This window comes from Excalfactoria chinensis, chromosome 12, assembly GCF_039878825.1.
Source record: "Excalfactoria chinensis isolate bCotChi1 chromosome 12, bCotChi1.hap2, whole genome shotgun sequence".
Classification (NCBI taxonomy): domain Eukaryota; kingdom Metazoa; phylum Chordata; class Aves; order Galliformes; family Phasianidae; genus Excalfactoria; species Excalfactoria chinensis.
Genome location: NC_092836.1, coordinates 17,926,711 through 17,946,363, shown reverse-complemented (window position 1 = coordinate 17,946,363; position 19,653 = coordinate 17,926,711).

Genomic DNA, 19,653 nt, shown 5'->3' with positions numbered 1-19,653 from the left:
AATATACTCACACAGATATACTCACACAGATATACACACACAGATACACACACAGATATACACACAGAAATATATACACACAGATACAAACACAGATATACACACACACAGACATACACACACAGACATACACACACAGACATACACAAACAGATGTACACACACACAGATACACACAAAGATATACACGCAAAGATATACACTCACACAGATATATAAAAACACATATATACACACAGAAATATATACACACAGATACAAACACAGATATACACACACACAGATATAATCACAGATATAATCACACACAGACATACACAAAGAGATATACACACAAACAGATATATACACACACAGATATATATGCACACACAGATATACACACACACACAGATATACACAAACAGATATACACACACAGACATACACACGCAGATATACACACACACAGATATATACACACAGATATACACACAAACAGATATATACAGGTACAGATATATACAGGCACAAAAATATACAGGCACAGATAAACACACACAGATATATAGACACACATATATAAACACACAGACATACACACACTGATACACACACAGACAGAAACACAGATATTCACACACACAGATATATACCCAAAGACATACATACACAGATATACATACGCACAGACATACACACAGATACACACACACACAGATATACACACACACAGAAATACATACACAGATATATACACACACTGTTATATACACACACAGATATAAACACAAATATACTCACACAGATATACACACACAGATACAAACACACTGATACAAACACAGATATACAAACACAGATACACACAGAGATATATGCACACACACAGATATAGACACACAGATATACACACACACAAATACAGACACACAGATAAACACACACAGATACACACAGAGATAAATACAAACATAGATATACAAACACAGATATACACACACACAGATATATACAGACAGATATATACACACAGATATATACACACACAGACATGCACACACTGATATATATTAACACAGATATACACACAAAGATATATACACACAGATATATACAGACACAGATATACACACACAGATTTATACACATACAGACATACACACACTGATACACACAGAGATATATACAAACACAGATATAAACACACAGTTATATACACACAGATACAGACACAGATATATACCCACAGATATACACACACAGAGATATACACTCACAGATATATGTAGACACAGATATACACACACAGATATATAGACACAGATATACACACACAGAGATATACACACACAGAGATATATACAGGCACGGATATACAAACACAGATATACACACACAGACATACACACACAGATATATTCAAACACAGAAATACACACAGAGATATATAGACACAGATACAAACACAGATATACACACACAGATACACACACAGAGACATGCACACACAGATACATACACAGATATATACAAACACAGATATACACACACAGATATATAGAAACACAGATATATACACGCACAGATATACACACACACAGATATACATGCAGATATAAGCACACGCAGATATAAGCACACGCAGATATAAGCACACGCAGATATAAGCACACGCAGATATAAGCACACGCAGATATAAGCACACGCAGATATAAGCACACGCAGATATAAACACACGCAGATACATACTCACGCAGATACATACTCACGCAGATACACACTCACGCAGATACACGCACAGATACACACACACAGACATTCACACACAGATATACACACACAATGACATACACACACAGAGATATACACACACACACAGATATACACACACACAGATATACACAGATATACACACACACAGATATACACGCAGATGTACACACACGCAGATGTACACACACGCAGATGTACACACACGCAGATGTACACACACGCAGATGTACACACACGCAGACTCACACACACGCAGACTCACACACACGCAGATGTACACACACGCAGATGTACACACACGCAGATGTACACACACGCAGATGTACACACACGCAGATGTACACACACGCAGATGTACACACACGCAGATGCACACACACGCAGATGTACACACACGCAGATACACACACACGCAGATACACACACACACAGTGTGTTACAGAACTTCTTTCTTCTTCCTTATGGTTTCATGATTTCCTTGACTTTTCCAGAATGAAAGATATTTTACTGAGAATCCTCACGTTTTTGTAGATCTTTATTGAAACTTTTTAGGTGTTTAATTGCCAAACCCATCCTGTCGCTTTTATTCCCATACCACTGGCTCAAGTATCTCCGTACAGAGCAAAAAGAAATACAAGCAGTCTTAGAAAACACCATAACAGAAAAGCCCAGAACAACAGATGATTGAGGAACTTTTTATTACTTTTGGTTCAATTCAAGGCTAGCTTAACCTAGGAAGTGTTAAGTCTCCCAAGGCAGAAGCTGGATGGTCTCCAATCCATTCCATTTTCTAAGGTATTTATCCCCAAGCTGCCCACACTTAGTTGAGATCTTAGTTTTGCAGAGCCTTGGATTCGCCTGTGCCCCTGGGAGACCTCTTAGACTTCTATTCTAATGATCACAGCCTGACCCTTGGGACCTCTTGGCCTTCTTCCTCAGGCCCCCAGTCATAACTTGAAGTTATTTCCCACGGTGTCATGAGACAGTGAGAACAACTTCACATCGCCGGGTCACCTGGTGGCAGAATGCAAACAATGGGGTCCAGCAGCCAATGGGATGATCCTACAGCACACAATGGGATGATCCTACAGCACACAATGGGATGATCCTACAGCACACAATGGGATGATCCTACACCCAATGGGATGATCCTACAGCACACAATGGGGTCCTGCAGCCCATGGGACGATCCTACACCCAATGGGATGATCCTACAGCACACAGTGGGGTCCAGCAGCCCATGGGATGATCCTACAGCACACAGTGGGGTCAGTGGTGCACAATGGGGTCCAGCAGCCAATGGGATGATCCTGCAGCCAATCGGTGACTGGTGTTTCATTGTGCACACAGATGCTGAGCTGACACACATGGATGCGGAGCGGCAACAATCTGGACTCAGTGGAGGAATCCAACCTGCAGCATGTGAGGATGGAAAGCAGGGAGGATTAAATAAAGGCATCAGCACTGCAATAGGAACAACAGGATGGATATGGGGTATAAGGGATGGTTAATAAAGGCATCAGCACTGCAATAGGAACAACAGGATGGATATGGGGTATAAGGCAAGGATGGCTCATAAAGGCACCAACACACAACAGGAACAGCATAGGGACAAAACGCCATCCAGCTATGGGATATAGGGCCATTATACAGACACACACACACACAGACACACACAGACACACATCTCACATCAGGTCTCTATGGGGTTTAATGGAGGCCTATGGGGTCTTATGGGGTCTCTATGGGGTCCTATGGGGTTCAAATGGGGCCTATGGGGTCTCTATGGGGGCCAGTGAGGTCTTATGGGGTATATGCACACACACACACAGACACACACACACAGACACACACACACAGACACACACACACAGACACACACACACAGACACACACACACAGACACACACACACAGACACACACACACAGACACACACACACAGACACACACACACAGACACACACACACACACAGACACACACACACAGACACACACACACAGACACACACACACAGACACACACACACAGACACACACACACAGACACATCATGGCCCATAAATATCCCAGAAGATCCCATTAAACCCCATAAGGACCCCATAACATCCCATAGGCCCTTATTAAACCCCCATAGGGATCCCATAAGACCACATTAAACCCCATCGGACACCCTAAGGCCCCAAAGGCCCCATTAAACCCCATAGAGACCCTATAAAGGCCCCAAATGATCCCATAAAACCCCATAGCGCCCATTAAACCCCATAGTGACCATAGAGGACATTAATAGCAGCAGTCTGAATCTCCCTTTGCATTGCAGCCCTATTAACAGCAATGGGAGCTACAACAGCGCCGCCTTGTGGACACAACGCAGAACTGCAACGGAGGAGCAACAGCAGCAATAAAGAACTGAATGGAGCCATGGGGGAACAGAAACGAACTTGGGGGGCAGAATGTGATGGCGGCACTTATGGGGCACGACACACAGGCTGTACTTGGGGGGCAGAGAGAGATGGCAGCACTTGGGGGGCAAGAGGCAATGGCTGCATTTGGGGGCAGCAAGAAGGGCACTGCAATAAGAATTAAACACTGAAGTGCATAAATGAGCTCTGGAACATTATCTTGGGTCTCAGTATGGAACAGATCCAACACAGTCAGTGTGTGCTGCTCTTATCTGCTGGGCTGAGAGTTACCGGTCAGCAAAGCTGGTTCAGGGCCATTCCAGGCAATGCAGGTTTCTGTTCCTCGCTGTTCTCATCAGGAGCTGCACATCTCTCAGGGCTCTGCTGGCACCTGTTGGGCACAATACAGCAATGAAGGCACTACCCACATGTGCAGGGCAGCACCTTTTGCACAAGCAGGCACTGCAGTGGTCGGGATACCTAAAAATGGCAGAGCTCACAGCCATGAAACAAAGCAGAAAACATTCACCCCATCCCAAAGACAAACACTCACCCACAGCCCACAGGAGGCAAACTCCAGGGAGAAACACCACCCTTACAGCTGCTGACACTGCAATGTGGTCAGGCTGCCCCAGAAATGAGGGCAGCACAGCCCTGACATAAAGAACCCCTCACCCCAATCCAAGGCCCAGAGCTCACCCCACACTCCAAAGGAAGCAGTCCCCAAGGAGAGATACTGCCCTCATGGCTGCCAGCCTTCCAATGCAGCTGTGAGCCCCAACAGGGGCAGATCACAGCCCTGCAATAAGGCAGGAATCACTCACCCCTTCCCGAGGAGCGGGGCTCACCCCACAGAAAACAGTCTGCAAGGAGATATGTGTCCCTTGCAGGTGGCACCCCTTAAATATGGTCACAACCCCCTGAGAAAAACAGAGCTCCCAGCCCCAAAATAAAGGAATCACTCACCTCATTCCAGAGACAAACAGCCCACACTCCCAAGGAAGCAATCAGGTACAGACGCTGCTCCTGCCGCTGCCAGCCCTGAAACGGGGTCAGGATCCACTAAAAAGAGAAAAACACAGCCTTAAAATAAGGAAGGGACCACTCACCCCACTCCATGGCTCACCCCATAAGGAAGGGAACACTCACCCCACCCCACAAGGAAGGAATCACTCACCCCACTCCACAAGGAAGGGAACACTCACCCCACCCCACAAGGAAGGGATCACTCACCCCACCCCACAAGGAAGGGATCACTCACCCCACTCCATGGCTCACCCCCACACTCCTAAGCAATGGAGGGCTATAGGAGGCAATGGGGTGATGGGGGGCTATAGGGGGCTATAGGGAATAAAGGGGTTGATGGGGGGCTATTGGGGGCTATAGGGGATAATGGGGAGATGGGGGGCTATAGGGGGCAATGGGATGATGGGGGGCTATAGGGGGCTATTAGCAGCAATTCTATATATCATAAGTAAACCAACAATAGACGACCATCTATTTCATACTCAGTCACACACACTGCCGGCTTCACACTGCACTGAGTCAGAGCTGCAGGCCTTCTTTCAAGCGCTTTGATAGCACTGACTGCAATACACGGTACCTGGCCATAAGCAATAGATGGGAACAGCAGCACGAACACACCGTTATCGTTGCCATGGCTGAGAACAGCAACGAGGCAACAACCTGCAGCTCCTGCTGCGACGCTCCCGGACTTTTCCCTGCGTCCAAACGCTGTTCCACGGTCCGACTGTTGTTCCCCGGGCAGGAACTGCCGGCAGCTTTTCTACCCCAGCCGGAACCAACCGGACCCGGGAGCTCACCCGGCCGGGGGCAGCGACGATCGCTGCGCTTCTACCCCGCGTAGGACGGCTCCGTCCGGCTGACGGGCTGCCCTGATCCCACGCACAAACCGCTCCGCCGATGGCGGCTCCTTGGCGGCTCCCGCGGGGTTCGGCTGAGGGAGAACGAACGAGAAACCGCGGGGCGCGGCAAAGGCGGGAGAGAACGCCGCTAAAATAGGAGGTCGCCATTTTGGTCATGCGCAGTAGCGCTTTTCCGCCGCAATTTTGGACATGCGCAGTAGCGCTTTTCCGCCGCCGTTTTGGACATGCGCAGTAGCGTTCCTTCTGCCGCGGTGCATTGTGGGATATAACGCGGCAGGAGGAGGTCGGCATTTTGGACATGCGCAGTAGCGCTTCTCCGCCGCCATTTTGGACATGCGCAGTAGCGTCCATTCCGCCGCGGTGCATTGTGGGATATCCCGCCAAAATTGGAGGACGCCATTTTGGACATGCGCAGTAGCGCTTCTCCGACGCCATTTTGGACATGCGCAGTAGCGTCCCTTCCGGCAATATAGTTTTATTAGTTGTTAGTTTATTAGTTTATTAGGTTATATTTCCGAAAATATAGTTTTATTTCAATAAGTCTTTTTGATTGGCAATGGAGTCTCATTTATGGGCAATGGAGCCTTACAATCAATACACTCTTACTTATTGGCAATGGACTCCTATTTAATGGCAATGGACTCTTAAGTCTTAATGGAGTTATATTTATTAGCAATGGAGTCTCATTTATTAGCTATAGAGTCTTACTAATTAGCATTGTAGTCTTGTCTGTTGGCAATAGACCCCATATGGTTTAATGGGGCCCATAGGGTATAATGGGGGCCTGCAATACCATTAACAGCCACAAGGCAGCGCTATAATGGAGCCTATAGGGTTTAATCGGGACCATAGGGTTTAATGGGAGCTGCAATACCCTCAGCGGCCACAAGGTGGCGCTATAATAGAGCTCATAGGGTTTAATGGGGCCCATAGGATATAATGGGGCCCATAGGGTTTAATGGGGCCCATAGGGTATAATGGGGGCCTGCAATACCATTAACAGCCACAAGGCGGCGCTATAATGGAGCCCATAGGGTTTAATGAGGCCCATAGGGTTTAATGGGGGCCTGTAATACTCTCAATAGCCACAAGGTGGCGCTATAATGGAGCCCATAGGGTTTAATGGGGCCCATAGGGTTTAATGGGGTCTGCAGTCTCCAGTCTAAAGGGGCGGAGCCCCATATGCTAATGAGCCATGAAGCCACACCCCCGGTAGGCTGGAGTCCAAAGGGGCGGCCACCAGGTGGCGCTCTAACATAAGCTATATGGGATCCCATAGGGTTTAATGGAGCCCATAGGGTTTAATGGGGACCATAGGGTTTAATGGGGGCCAGCAATACCATTAACAGCCACAAGGCGGCGCTATAATGGAGCCCATAGTGTTTAATGGGGCCCATAGGGTATAATGGGGGCTGCAATACCATTAACAGCCACAAGGCGGCGCTATAATGGAGCCCATAGGGTTTAATGGGGCCCATAGGTTTTCATGGGGCCCATAGGGATTAATGGGGCCTGCAATACCTATAGCGGCCACCAGGTGGCGTTCTAACATAAGCTATATGGGACCCCATAGGGTATAATGGGGCCCATAGGGTTTAATGGGGCCTGCAATACCTACAATGGCCACAAGGTGGCGCTCTAACATAAGCTATATGGGATCCTATAGGGTTAATGGGGCCCATAGGGTATAATGGGGCCCATAGGGTTTAATGGGGCCCATAGGGTTTAATGGGGGCCTGCAATACCTACAATGGCCACAAGGTGGCGCTCTATCATATGCTATATGGGACCCCATAGGGAATAATTGGACCCCATAGAGTATAATGGGGCCTCTAGGGTTTAATGGGGCCCATAGGGTTTAATGGGGCTCATAGGGATTAATGGGGTCTGTAATACCCTCAGCGGCCACAAGGTGGCGCTATAATAGAGCCCATAGGGTTTAATGGGGCCCATAGGGTATAATGGGGGCTGCAATATCATTAACAGCCACAAGGCGGCGCTATAACGGAGCTCATAGGGTATAATGGGGCCCATAGGGTATAATGGGGCCCATAGGGTATAATGGGGCCCATAGGGTATAATGGGGCCCATAGGGTATAATGGGGGCCTGCAATACCATTAACAGCCACAAGGCGGCGCTATAATGGAGCCCATAGGGTTTAATGAGGCCCATAGGTTTTAATGGGGCCCATAGGGTTTAATGGAGCCCATAGGATATAATGCGGGCCTGCAATACCATTAACAGCCACAAGGCGGCGCTATAACGGAGCCCATAGGGTTTAATGGGGTCCATAGGGTTTAATGGGGCCCATAGGGTTTAATGGGGCCCATAGGGTTTAATGGGGGCTGCAATACCATTAACAGCCACAAGGCGGAGCTATAACGGAGCCCATAGGGTTTAATGGAGCCCATAGGGTTTAATCGGGACCATAGGGTTTATAAGAGCTGCAATACCCTCAGCGGCCACAAGGTGGCACTATAATAGAGCCCATAGGGTTTAATGGGGCCCATAGGATATAATGGGGCCCATAGGGTTTAATGGGGCCCATAGGGTATAATGGGGGTCTGCAATACCATTAATAGCCACAAGGCGGCGCTATAATGGAGCCCATAGGGTTTAATCGGGACCATAGGGTTTAATGGGAGCTGCAATACCCTCAGCGGCCACAAGGGTATTAATATTAATTAGCAATGGAGTAGTATTAGTGATGGAGCATTATTAATTAGCAATAGGCCATTATTATGGTGATGAAGGTGATGACGATGGAGATAGATGATCCTACAGCACACAATGGGACGATCCTACAGCACACAATGGGGTCCTGCAGCCCATGGGATGATCTTACACCCAATGGGATGATCCTACAGCACACAGTGGGGTCAGTGGTGCACAATGGGGTCCAGCAGCCAATGGGATGATCCTGCAGCCAATCGGTGACTGGTGTTTCATTGTGCACACAGATGCTGAGCTGACACACATGGATGCGGAGCAACAACAATCTGGACTCAGTGGAGGAATCCAACCTGCAGCATGTGAGGATGGAAAGCAGGGAGGATTAATAAAGGCATCAGCACTGCAATAGGAACAACAGGATGGATATGGGGTATAAGGGATGGTTAATAAAGGCATCAGCACTGCAATAGGAACAACAGGATGGATATGGGGTATAAGGCAGGGATGGCTCATAAAGGCACCAACACACAACAGGAACAGCATAGGGACAAAACTCCATCCAGCTATGGGATATAAGGCCATTATTCAGACACACACACAGACACACACACAGACACACACACAGACACACACACAGACACACACACAGACACACACACAGACACACACACAGACACACACACAGACACACACACAGACACACACACAGACACACACACAGACACACACACAGACACACACACAGACACACACACAGACACACACACAGACACACACACAGACACACACACAGACACACACACAGACACACACACAGACACACACACAGACACACACACAGACACACACACCTCACATCAGTTCTCTATTGGGTTTAATGGAGGCCTATGGGGTCTTATGGGGTCTCTATGGGGTCCTATGGAGTTCAAATGGGTCTTATGGGGTCCTATGGGGTACAAATGGGACCTATGGGTTCCAATTAGGGCCTATGGGGTCTCTATGGGGTCCTATGGGGTTCAAATGGGGCCTATGGGGTCTCTATGGGGGCCAGTGAGGTCTTATGGGGTATATGCACACATACATACACACACACACACACACACACACACACACACATCATGCCCCATAAATATCCCAGAAGATCCCATTAAGCCCCATAAGGACCCCATAACATCCCATAGGCCCTTATTAAACCCCCATAGGGATCCCATAAGACCCCATTAAACCCCATCGGACACCCTAAGGCCCCAAAGGCCCCATTAAACCCCATAGAGACCCCATAAAGGCCCCAAATGATCCCATAAAACCCCATAGCGCCCATTAAACCCCATAGTGACCATAGAGGACATTAATAGCAGCAGTCTGAATCTCCCTTTGCATTGCAGCCCTATTAACAGCAATGGGAGCTACAACAGCGCCGCCTTGTGGACACAACGCAGAACTGCAACGGAGGAGCAACAGCAGCAATAAAGAACTGAATGGAGCCATGGGGGAACAGAAACGAACTTGAGGGGCAGAATACGATGGCTGGACTTGGGGGGCAGAACGTGATGGCGGCACTTATGGGGCACGACACACAGGCTGGACTTGGGGGGCAGAAAGAGATGGCTGCATTTGGGGGCAGCAAAAGGCAATGGCTGCATTTGGGGGCAGCAAGAAGGGCACTGCAATAAGAATTAAGCACTGAAGTGCAGAAATGAGCTCTGGAACGTTACCTTGGGTCTCAGTATGGAACAGATCCAACACAGTCAGTGTGTGCTGCTCTTATCTGCTGGGCAGGCAATTCCCGGCCAGCAAAGTTGAGTTCCGAGGCGTTCCAGGCAATGCAGGTTTCTGTTCCTCGCTGTTCTCGTCAGGAGCTGCACATCTCTCAGGGCTCTGCTGGCACCTGTTGGACACAATGCAACAATGAAGGCACTACCCACATGTGCAGGGCAGCACCTTTTGCACAAGCAGGCACTGCAGTGGTCGGGATACCTAAAAATGGCAGAGCTCACAGCCCTGAAACAAAGCAGAAACCAAAGACAAACACTCACCCACAGCCCGCAGGAGGCAAACTCCAGGGAGATACACCACCCGTACAGCTGCTGACACTTCAATGTGGTCAGGCTGCCCCAGAAATGAGGGCAGCACAGCCCTGACATAAAGAACCCCTCACCCCAATCCAAGGCCCAGAGCTCACCCCACACTCCAAAGGAAGCAGTCCCCAAGGAGAGATACTGCCCTCATGGCTGCCAGCCTTCCAATGCAGCTATGAGCCCCAACAGGGGCAGATCACAGCCCTGCAATAAGGCAGGAATCACTCACCCCTTCCCGAGGAGCGGGGCTCACCCCACAGAAAACAGTCTGCAAGGAGATATGTGTCCCTTGCAGGTGGCACCCCTTAAATATGGTCACAACCCCCTGAGAAAAACAGAGCTCCCAGCCCCAAAATAAAGGAATCACTCACCTCATTCCAGAGACAAACAGCCCACACTCCCAAGGAAGCAATCAGGTACAGATGCTGCTCCTGCCGCTGCCAGCCCTGAAATGGGGTCAGGATCCACTAAAAGGAGAAAAACACAGCCTTAAAATAAGGAAAGGATCACTCACCCCACTCCATGGCTCACCCCATAAGGAAGGGAACACTCACCCCACCCCACAAGGAAGGAATCACTCACCCCACCCCACAAGGAAGGGATCACTCACCCCACTCCATGGCTCACCCCCACACTCCTAAGCAATGGAGGGCTATAGGGGGCAATGGGATGATGGGGGGCTATAGGGGGACATTAGCAGCAATTTTATATATCATAAGTAAACCAACAATAGACGACCATCTATTTCATACTCAGTCACACACACTGCCGGCTTCACACTGCACTGAGTCAGAGCTGCAGGCCTTCTTTCAAGCGCTTTGATAGCACTGACTGCAATACACGGTACCTGGCCATAAGCAATAGATGGGAACAGCAGCACGAACACACCGTTATCGTTGCCATGGCTGAGAACAGCAACGAGGCAACAACCTGCAGCTCCTGCTGCGACGCTCCCGGACTTTTCCCTGCGTCCAAACGCTGTTCCACGGTCCGACTGTTGTTCCCCGGGCAGGAACTGCCGGCAGCTTTTCTACCCCAGCCGGAACCAACCGGACCCGGGAGCTCACCCGGCCGGGGGCAGCGACGATCGCTGCGCTTCTACCCCGCGTAGGACGGCTCCGTCCGGCTGACGGGCTGCCCTGATCCCACGCACAAACCGCTCCGCCGATGGCGGCTCCTTGGCGGCTCCTTGTCGGCTCCCGCGGGGTTCGGCTGAGGGAGAACGAACGAGAAACCGCGGGGCGCGGCAAAGGCGGGAGAGAACGCCGCTAAAATAGGAGGTCGCCATTTTGGTCATGCGCAGTAGCGCTTTTCCGCCGCAATTTTGGACATGCGCAGTAGCGCTTTTCCGCCGCCGTTTTGGACATGCGCAGTAGCGTCCCTTCCGCCGCCGTGCATTGTGGGATATAACGCGGCAGGAGGAGGTCGGCATTTTGGACATGCGCAGTAGCGCTTCTCCGCCGCCATTTTGGACATGCGCAGTAGCGTCCCTTCTGCCGCGGTGCATTGTGGGATATCCCGCCAAAATTGGAGGACGCCATTTTGGACATGCGCAGTAGCGCTGTTTTCGCCGCCATTTTGGACATGCGCAGTAGCGTCCCTTCTGCCGCGGTGCATTGTGGGATATCCCGCCAAAATTGGAGGACGCCATTTTGGACATGCGCAGTAGCGCTGTATTCGCCGCCATTTTGGACATGCGCAGTAGCGTCCCTTCTGCCGCGGTGCATTGTGGGATATCCCGCCAAAATTGGAGGACGCCATTTTGGACATGCGCAGTAGCGCTTTTCTGCCGCCATTTTGGACATGCGCAGTAGCGTCCCTTCTGCCGCGGTGCATTGTGGGATATCCCGCCAAAATTGGAGGACGCCATTTTGGACATGCGCAGTAGCGCTTCTCCGCCGCCATTTTGGACATGCGCAGTAGCGTCCATTCCGCCGCGGTGCATTGTGGGATATCCCGCCAAAATTGGAGGACGCCATTTTGGACATGCGCAGTAGCGCTGTTTTCGCCGCCATTTTGGACATGCGCAGTAGCGTCCCTTCTGCCGCGGTGCATTGTGGGATATCCCGCCAAAATTGGAGGACGCCATTTTGGACATGCGCAGTAGCGCTTCTCCGCCGCCATTTTGGACATGCGCAGTAGCGTCCCTTCCGGCAATATAGTTTTATTAGTTGTTAGTTTATTAGTTTATTAGTTTATATTTCCGAAAATATAGTTTTATTTCAATTAATCTTTTCGATTGGCAATGGAGTCTCATTTATGGGCAATGGAGCCTTACAATCAATACACTCTTACTTATTGGCAATGGACTCTTATTTAATGGCAATGGACTCTTAAGTCTTAATGGAGTTATATTTATTAGCAATGGAGTCTCATTTATTAGCTATAGAGTCTTACTAATTAGCATTGTAGTCTTGTCTGATGGCAATAGAGCCCATAGGGTTTAATGGGGCCCATAGGGTATAATGGGGGCCTGCAACACCATTAACAGCCACAAGGCGGCGCTATAATGGAGCCCATAGGGTTTAATCGGGACCATAGGGTTTAATGGGGGCCTGCAACACCATTAACAGCCACAAGGCGGCGCTATAATAGAGCCCATAGGGTTTAATGGGGCCCATAGGATATAATGGGGCCCATAGGGTTTAATGGGGCCCATAGGGTATAATGGGGGCCTGCAATACCATTAACAGCCACAAGGCGGCGCTATAATGGAGCCCATAGGGTTTAATGAGGCCCATAGGGTTTAATGGAGCCCATAGGGTTTAACGGGGCCCATAGGGTTTAATGGGGCCCATAGGGTTTAATGGGGTCTGCAGTCTCCAGTCTAAAGGGGCGGAGCCCCATATGCTAATGAGCCATGAAGCCACACCCCCGGTAGGCTGGAGTCCAAAGGGGCGGCCACCAGGTGGCGCTCTAACATAAGCTATATGGGACCCCATAGGGTTTAATGGAGCCCATACGGTTTAATGGGGCCCATAGGGTATAATGGGGGCCTGCAATACCATTAACAGCCACAAGGCGGCGCTATAATGGAGCCCATAGGGTTCAATGGGGCCCATAGTGTATAATGGGGCCCATAGGGTATAATGGGGCCCATAGGGTATAATGGGGGCTGCAATACCATTAACAGCCACAATGCGGCGCTATAATGGAGCCCATAGGGTATAATGGGGCCCATAGGGTATAATGGGGCCCATAGGGTATAATGGGGCCCATAGGGTATAATGGGGGCTGCAATAACATTAACAGCCACAAGGCGGCGCTATAATAGAGCCCATAGGGTTTAATGGGGCCCATAGGGTATAATGGGGCCCATAGTGTTTAATGGGGACCTGCAATACCCTCAATAGCCACAAGGTGGCGCTATAATGGAGCCCATAGGGTTTAATGGGGCCCATAGGGTATAATGGAGCCTGCAATACCATTAACAGCCACAAGGCGGCGCTATAATGGAGCCCATAGGGTTCAATGGGGCCCATAGTGTATAATGGGGCCCATAGGGTATAATGGGGCCCATAGGGTATAATGGGGGCTGCAATACCATTAACAGCCACAATGCGGCGCTATAATGGAGCCCATAGGGTATAATGGGGCCCATAGGGTATAATGGGGCCCATAGGGTATAATGGGGCCCATAGGGTATAATGGGGGCTGCAATAACATTAACAGCCACAAGGCGGCGCTATAATAGAGCCCATAGGGTTTAATGGGGCCCATAGGTATAATGGGGCCCATAGTGTTTAATGGGGACCTGCAATACCCTCAATAGCCACAAGGTGGCGCTATAATGGAGCCCATAGGGTTTAATGGGGCCCATAGGGTATAATGGAGCCCATAGGGTTTAATGGGGCCCATAGGGTTTAATGGGGCATGCGCAGTAGCGCTTCTCCGACGCCATTTTGGACATGCGCAGTAGCGTCCCATCCGCCGCGGTGCATTGTGGGATATCCCGCCAAAATTGGAGGACGCCATTTTGGACATGCGCAGTAGCGCTTCTCCGCCGCCATTTTGGACATGCGCAGTAGCGTCCCTTCTGCCGCGGTGCATTGTGGGATATCCCGCCAAAATTGGAGGACGCCATTTTGGACATGCGCAGTAGCGCTGTTTTCGCCGCCATTTTGGACATGCGCAGTAGCGTCCCTTCTGCCGCGGTGCATTGTGGGATATCCCGCCAAAATTGGAGGACGCCATTTTGGACATGCGCAGTAGCGCTGTTTTCGCCGCCATTTTGGACATGCGCAGTAGCGTCCCTTCCGCCGCGGTGCATTGTGGGATATCCCGCCAAAATTGGAGGACGCCATTGTGGACATGCGCAGTAGCGCTGTATTCGCCGCCATTTTGGACATGCGCAGTAGCGTCCCTTCTGCCGCGGTGCATTGTGGGATATCCCGCCAAAATTGGAGGACGCCATTTTGGACATGCGCAGTAGCGCTTCTCCGCCGCCATTTTGGACATGCGCAGTAGCGTGCCTTCCGCCGCGGTGCATTGTGGGATACCCCGCCAAAATTGGAGGACGCCATTTTGGACATGCGCAGTAGCGCTTCTCCGCCGCCATTTTGGACATGCGCAGTAGCGTCCCTTCCGCCGCGGTGCATTGTGGGATATCCCGCCAAAACTGGAGGACGCCATTTTGGACATACGCAGTACCGCTTTTCCGCCGCCATTTTGGACATGCACAGCAGCGTCCCTTCCGGCAATATAGTTTTATTAGTTGTTAGTTTATTAGTTTATTAGTTTATGTTTCCGAAAATATAGTTTTATTTCAATAAATAATAAATAATAATAAAATAAAATTAAAATAAAATAAAATAAAAATAAAATAAAATAAAAATAAAATAAAATAAAAATAGAATAAATAAATAAATAATAATAAATAAATAAATAATTTAGGGTATAATGGGGGCCTGCAATACCATTAACAGCCACAAGGCGGCGCTATAATGGAGCCCATAGGGTTTAATGGGGCTCATAGGGTTTAATGGAGACCATTGGGTTTAATGGGGACCTGCAATACCCTCAATAGCCACAAGGTGGCGCTATAATAGAGCCCATAGGGTTTAATGGGGCCCATAGGGTATAATGGGGGCCTGCAATACCATTAACAGCCACAAGGCGGCGCTATAATGGAGCCCATAGGGTTTAATCGGGACCATAGGTTTTAATGGGGCCCATAGGGTATAATGGGGGCCTGCAATACCATTAACAGCCACAAGGTGGCGCTATAATAGAGCCCATAGGGTTTAATGGGGCCCATAGGGTTTAATGGGGTCCATAGGGTTTAATGGGGCCCATAGGGTATAATGGGGGCTGCAATACCATTAACAGCCACAAGGCGGCGCTATAATGGAGCCCATAGGGTTTAATGGGGCCCATAGGTTTTAATGGGGCCCATAGGGTTTAATGGGGCCCATAGGGTTTAATGGGGGCTGCAATACCATTAACAGCCACAAGGCGGAGCTATAACGGAGCCGATAGGGTTTAATGGGGTCCATAGGGTTTAATGGGGTCCATAGGGTTTAATGGGGCCCATAGGGTTTAATGGGGGCTGCAATACCATTAACAGACACAAGGCGGCGCTATAACGGAGCTCATAGGGTTTAATGGGGCCCATAGGGTATAATGGGGCCCATAGGGTATAATGAGGGCCTGCAATACCATTAACAGCCACAAGGCGGCGCTATAATGGAGCCCATAGTGTTTAATGAGGCCCATAGGGTTTAATGGGGCCCATAGGGTTTAATGGGGGCCTGCAATACTCTCAATAGCCACAAGGTGGCGCTATAATGGAGCCCATAGGGTTTAACGGGGCCCATAGGGTTTAATGGGGCCCATAGGGTTTAATGGGGTCTGCAGTCTCCAGTCTAAAGGGGCGGAGCCCCATATGCTAATGAGCCATGAAGCCACACCCCCGGTAGGCTGGAGTGCAAAGGGGCGGCCACCAGGTGGCGCTCTAACATAAGCTATATGGGACCCCATAGGGTTTAATGGAGCCCATAGGGTTTAATGGGGCCCATAGGGTATAAAGGGGGCCTGCAATACCATTAACAGCCACAAGGCGGCGCTATAATGGATCCCATAGGGTTTAATGGGGCCCATAGGTTTTAATGGGGCCCATAGGGTTTAATGGGGCCCATAGGGTTTAATGGGGGCCTGCAATACCATTAACAGCCACAAGGCGGCGCTATAACTAAGCCCATAGGGTTTAATGGGGTCCATAGGGTTTAATGGGGCCCATAGGGTTTAATGGGGGCTGCAATACCATTAACAGCCACAAGGCGGAGCTATAACGGAGCCCATAGGGTTTAATGGGGTCCATAGGGTTTAATGGGGACCATAGGGATTAATGGGGCCTGCAATACCATTAACAGCCACAAGGCGGCGCTATAATGGAGCCCATAGGGTTTAATCGGGACCATAGGGTTTATAAGAGCTGCAATACCCTCAGCGGCCACAAGGTGGCGCTATAATGGAGCCCATAGGGTTTAATGGGGCCCATAGGATATAATGGGGCCCATAGGGTTTAATGGGGCCCATAGGGTATAATGGGGGTCTGCAATACCATTAACAGCCACAAGGCGGCGCTATAATGGAGCCCATAGGGTTTAATCGGGACCATAGGGTTTAATGGGAGCTGCAATACCCTCAGCGGCCACAAGGTGGCGCTATAATAGAGCCCATAGGGTTTAATGGGGCCCATAGGATATAATGGGGCCCATAGGGTTTAATGGGGCCCATAGGGTATAATGGGGGTCTGCAATACCATTAACAGCCACAAGGCGGCGCTATTATGGAGCCCATAGGGTTTAATCGGGCCCATAGGGTTTAATGGGAGCTGCAATACCCTCAGCGGCCACAAGGGTATTAATATTAATTAGCAATGGAGTAGTATTAGTGATGGAGCATTATTAATTAGCAATAGGCCATTATTATGGTGATGAAGGTGATGACGATGGAGATAGATGATCCTACAGCACACAATGGGACGATCCTACAGCACACAATGGGGTCCTGCAGCCCATGGGATGATCTTACACCTAATGGGATGATCCTACAGCACACAGTGGGGTCTGTGGTGCACAATGGGGTCCAGCAGCCAATGGGATGATCCTGCAGCCAATCGGTGACTGGTGTTTCATTGTGCACACAGATGCTGAGCTGACACACATGGATGCGGAGCGGCAACAATCTGGACTCAGTGGAGGAATCCAACCTGCAGCATGTGAGGATGGAAAGCAGGGAGGATTAATAAAGGCATCAGCAATAGGAACAACAGGATGGATATGGGGTATAAGGGATGGTTAATAAAGGCATCAGCACTGCAATAGGAACAACAGGATGGATATGGGGTATAAGGGATGGTTAATAAAGGCATCAGCACTGCAATAGGAACAACAGGATGGATATGGGGTATAAGGCAGGGATGGCTCATAAAGGCACCAACACACAACAGGAACAGCATAGGGACAAAACTCCATCCAGCTATGGGATATAAGGCCATTATTCAGACACACACACAGACACACACACAGACACACACACAGACACACACACAGACACACACACAGACACACACACAGACACACACACCTCACATCAGTTCTCTATTGGGTTTAATGGAGGCCTATGGGGTCTTATGGGGTCTCTATGGGGTCCTATGGAGTTCAAATGGGTCTTATGGGGTCCTATGGGGTTCAAATGGGACCTATGGGTTCCCATTAGGGCCTATGGGGTCTCTATGGGGTCCTATGGGGTTCAAATGGGGCCTATGGGGTCTCTATGGGGGCCAGTGAGGTCTTATGGGGTATATGCACACATACATACACACACACACACACACACACACACACACACACACACATCATGCCCCATAAATATCCCAGAAGATCCCATTAAGCCCCATAAGGACCCCATAACATCCCATAGGCCCTTATTAAACCCCCATAGGGATCCCATAAGACCCCATTAAACCCCATCGGACACCCTAAGGCCCCAAAGGCCCCATTAAACCCCATAGAGACCCCATAAAGGCCCCAAATGATCCCATAAAACCCCATAGCGCCCATTAAACCCCATAGTGACCATAGAGGACATTAATAGCAGCAGTCTGAATCTCCCTTTGCATTGCAGCCCTATTAACAGCAATGGGAGCTACAACAGCGCCGCCTTGTGGACACAACGCAGAACTGCAACGGAGGAGCAACAGCAGCAATAAAGAACTGAATGGAGCCATGGGGGAACAGAAACGAACTTGAGGGGCAGAATACGATGGCTGGACTTGGGGGGCAGAACGTGATGGCGGCACTTATGGGGCACGACACACAGGCTGGACTTGGGGGGCAGAAAGAGATGGCTGCATTTGGGGGCAGCAAAAGGCAATGGCTGCATTTGGGGGCAGCAAGAAGGGCACTGCAATAAGAATTAAGCACTGAAGTGCAGAAATGAGCTCTGGAACGTTACCTTGGGTCTCAGTATGGAACAGATCCAACACAGTCAGTGTGTGCTGCTCTTATCTGCTGGGCAGGCAATTCCCGGCCAGCAAAGTTGAGTTCCGAGGCGTTCCAGGCAATGCAGGTTTCTGTTCCTCGCTGTTCTCGTCAGGAGCTGCACATCTCTCAGGGCTCTGCTGGCACCTGTTGGACACAATGCAACAATGAAGGCACTACCCACATGTGCAGGGCAGCACCTTTTGCACAAGCAGGCACTGCAGTGGTCGGGATACCTAAAAATGGCAGAGCTCACAGCCCTGAAACAAAGCAGAAACCAAAGACAAACACTCACCCACAGCCCGCAGGAGGCAAACTCCAGGGAGATACACCACCCGTACAGCTGCTGACACTTCAATGTGGTCAGGCTGC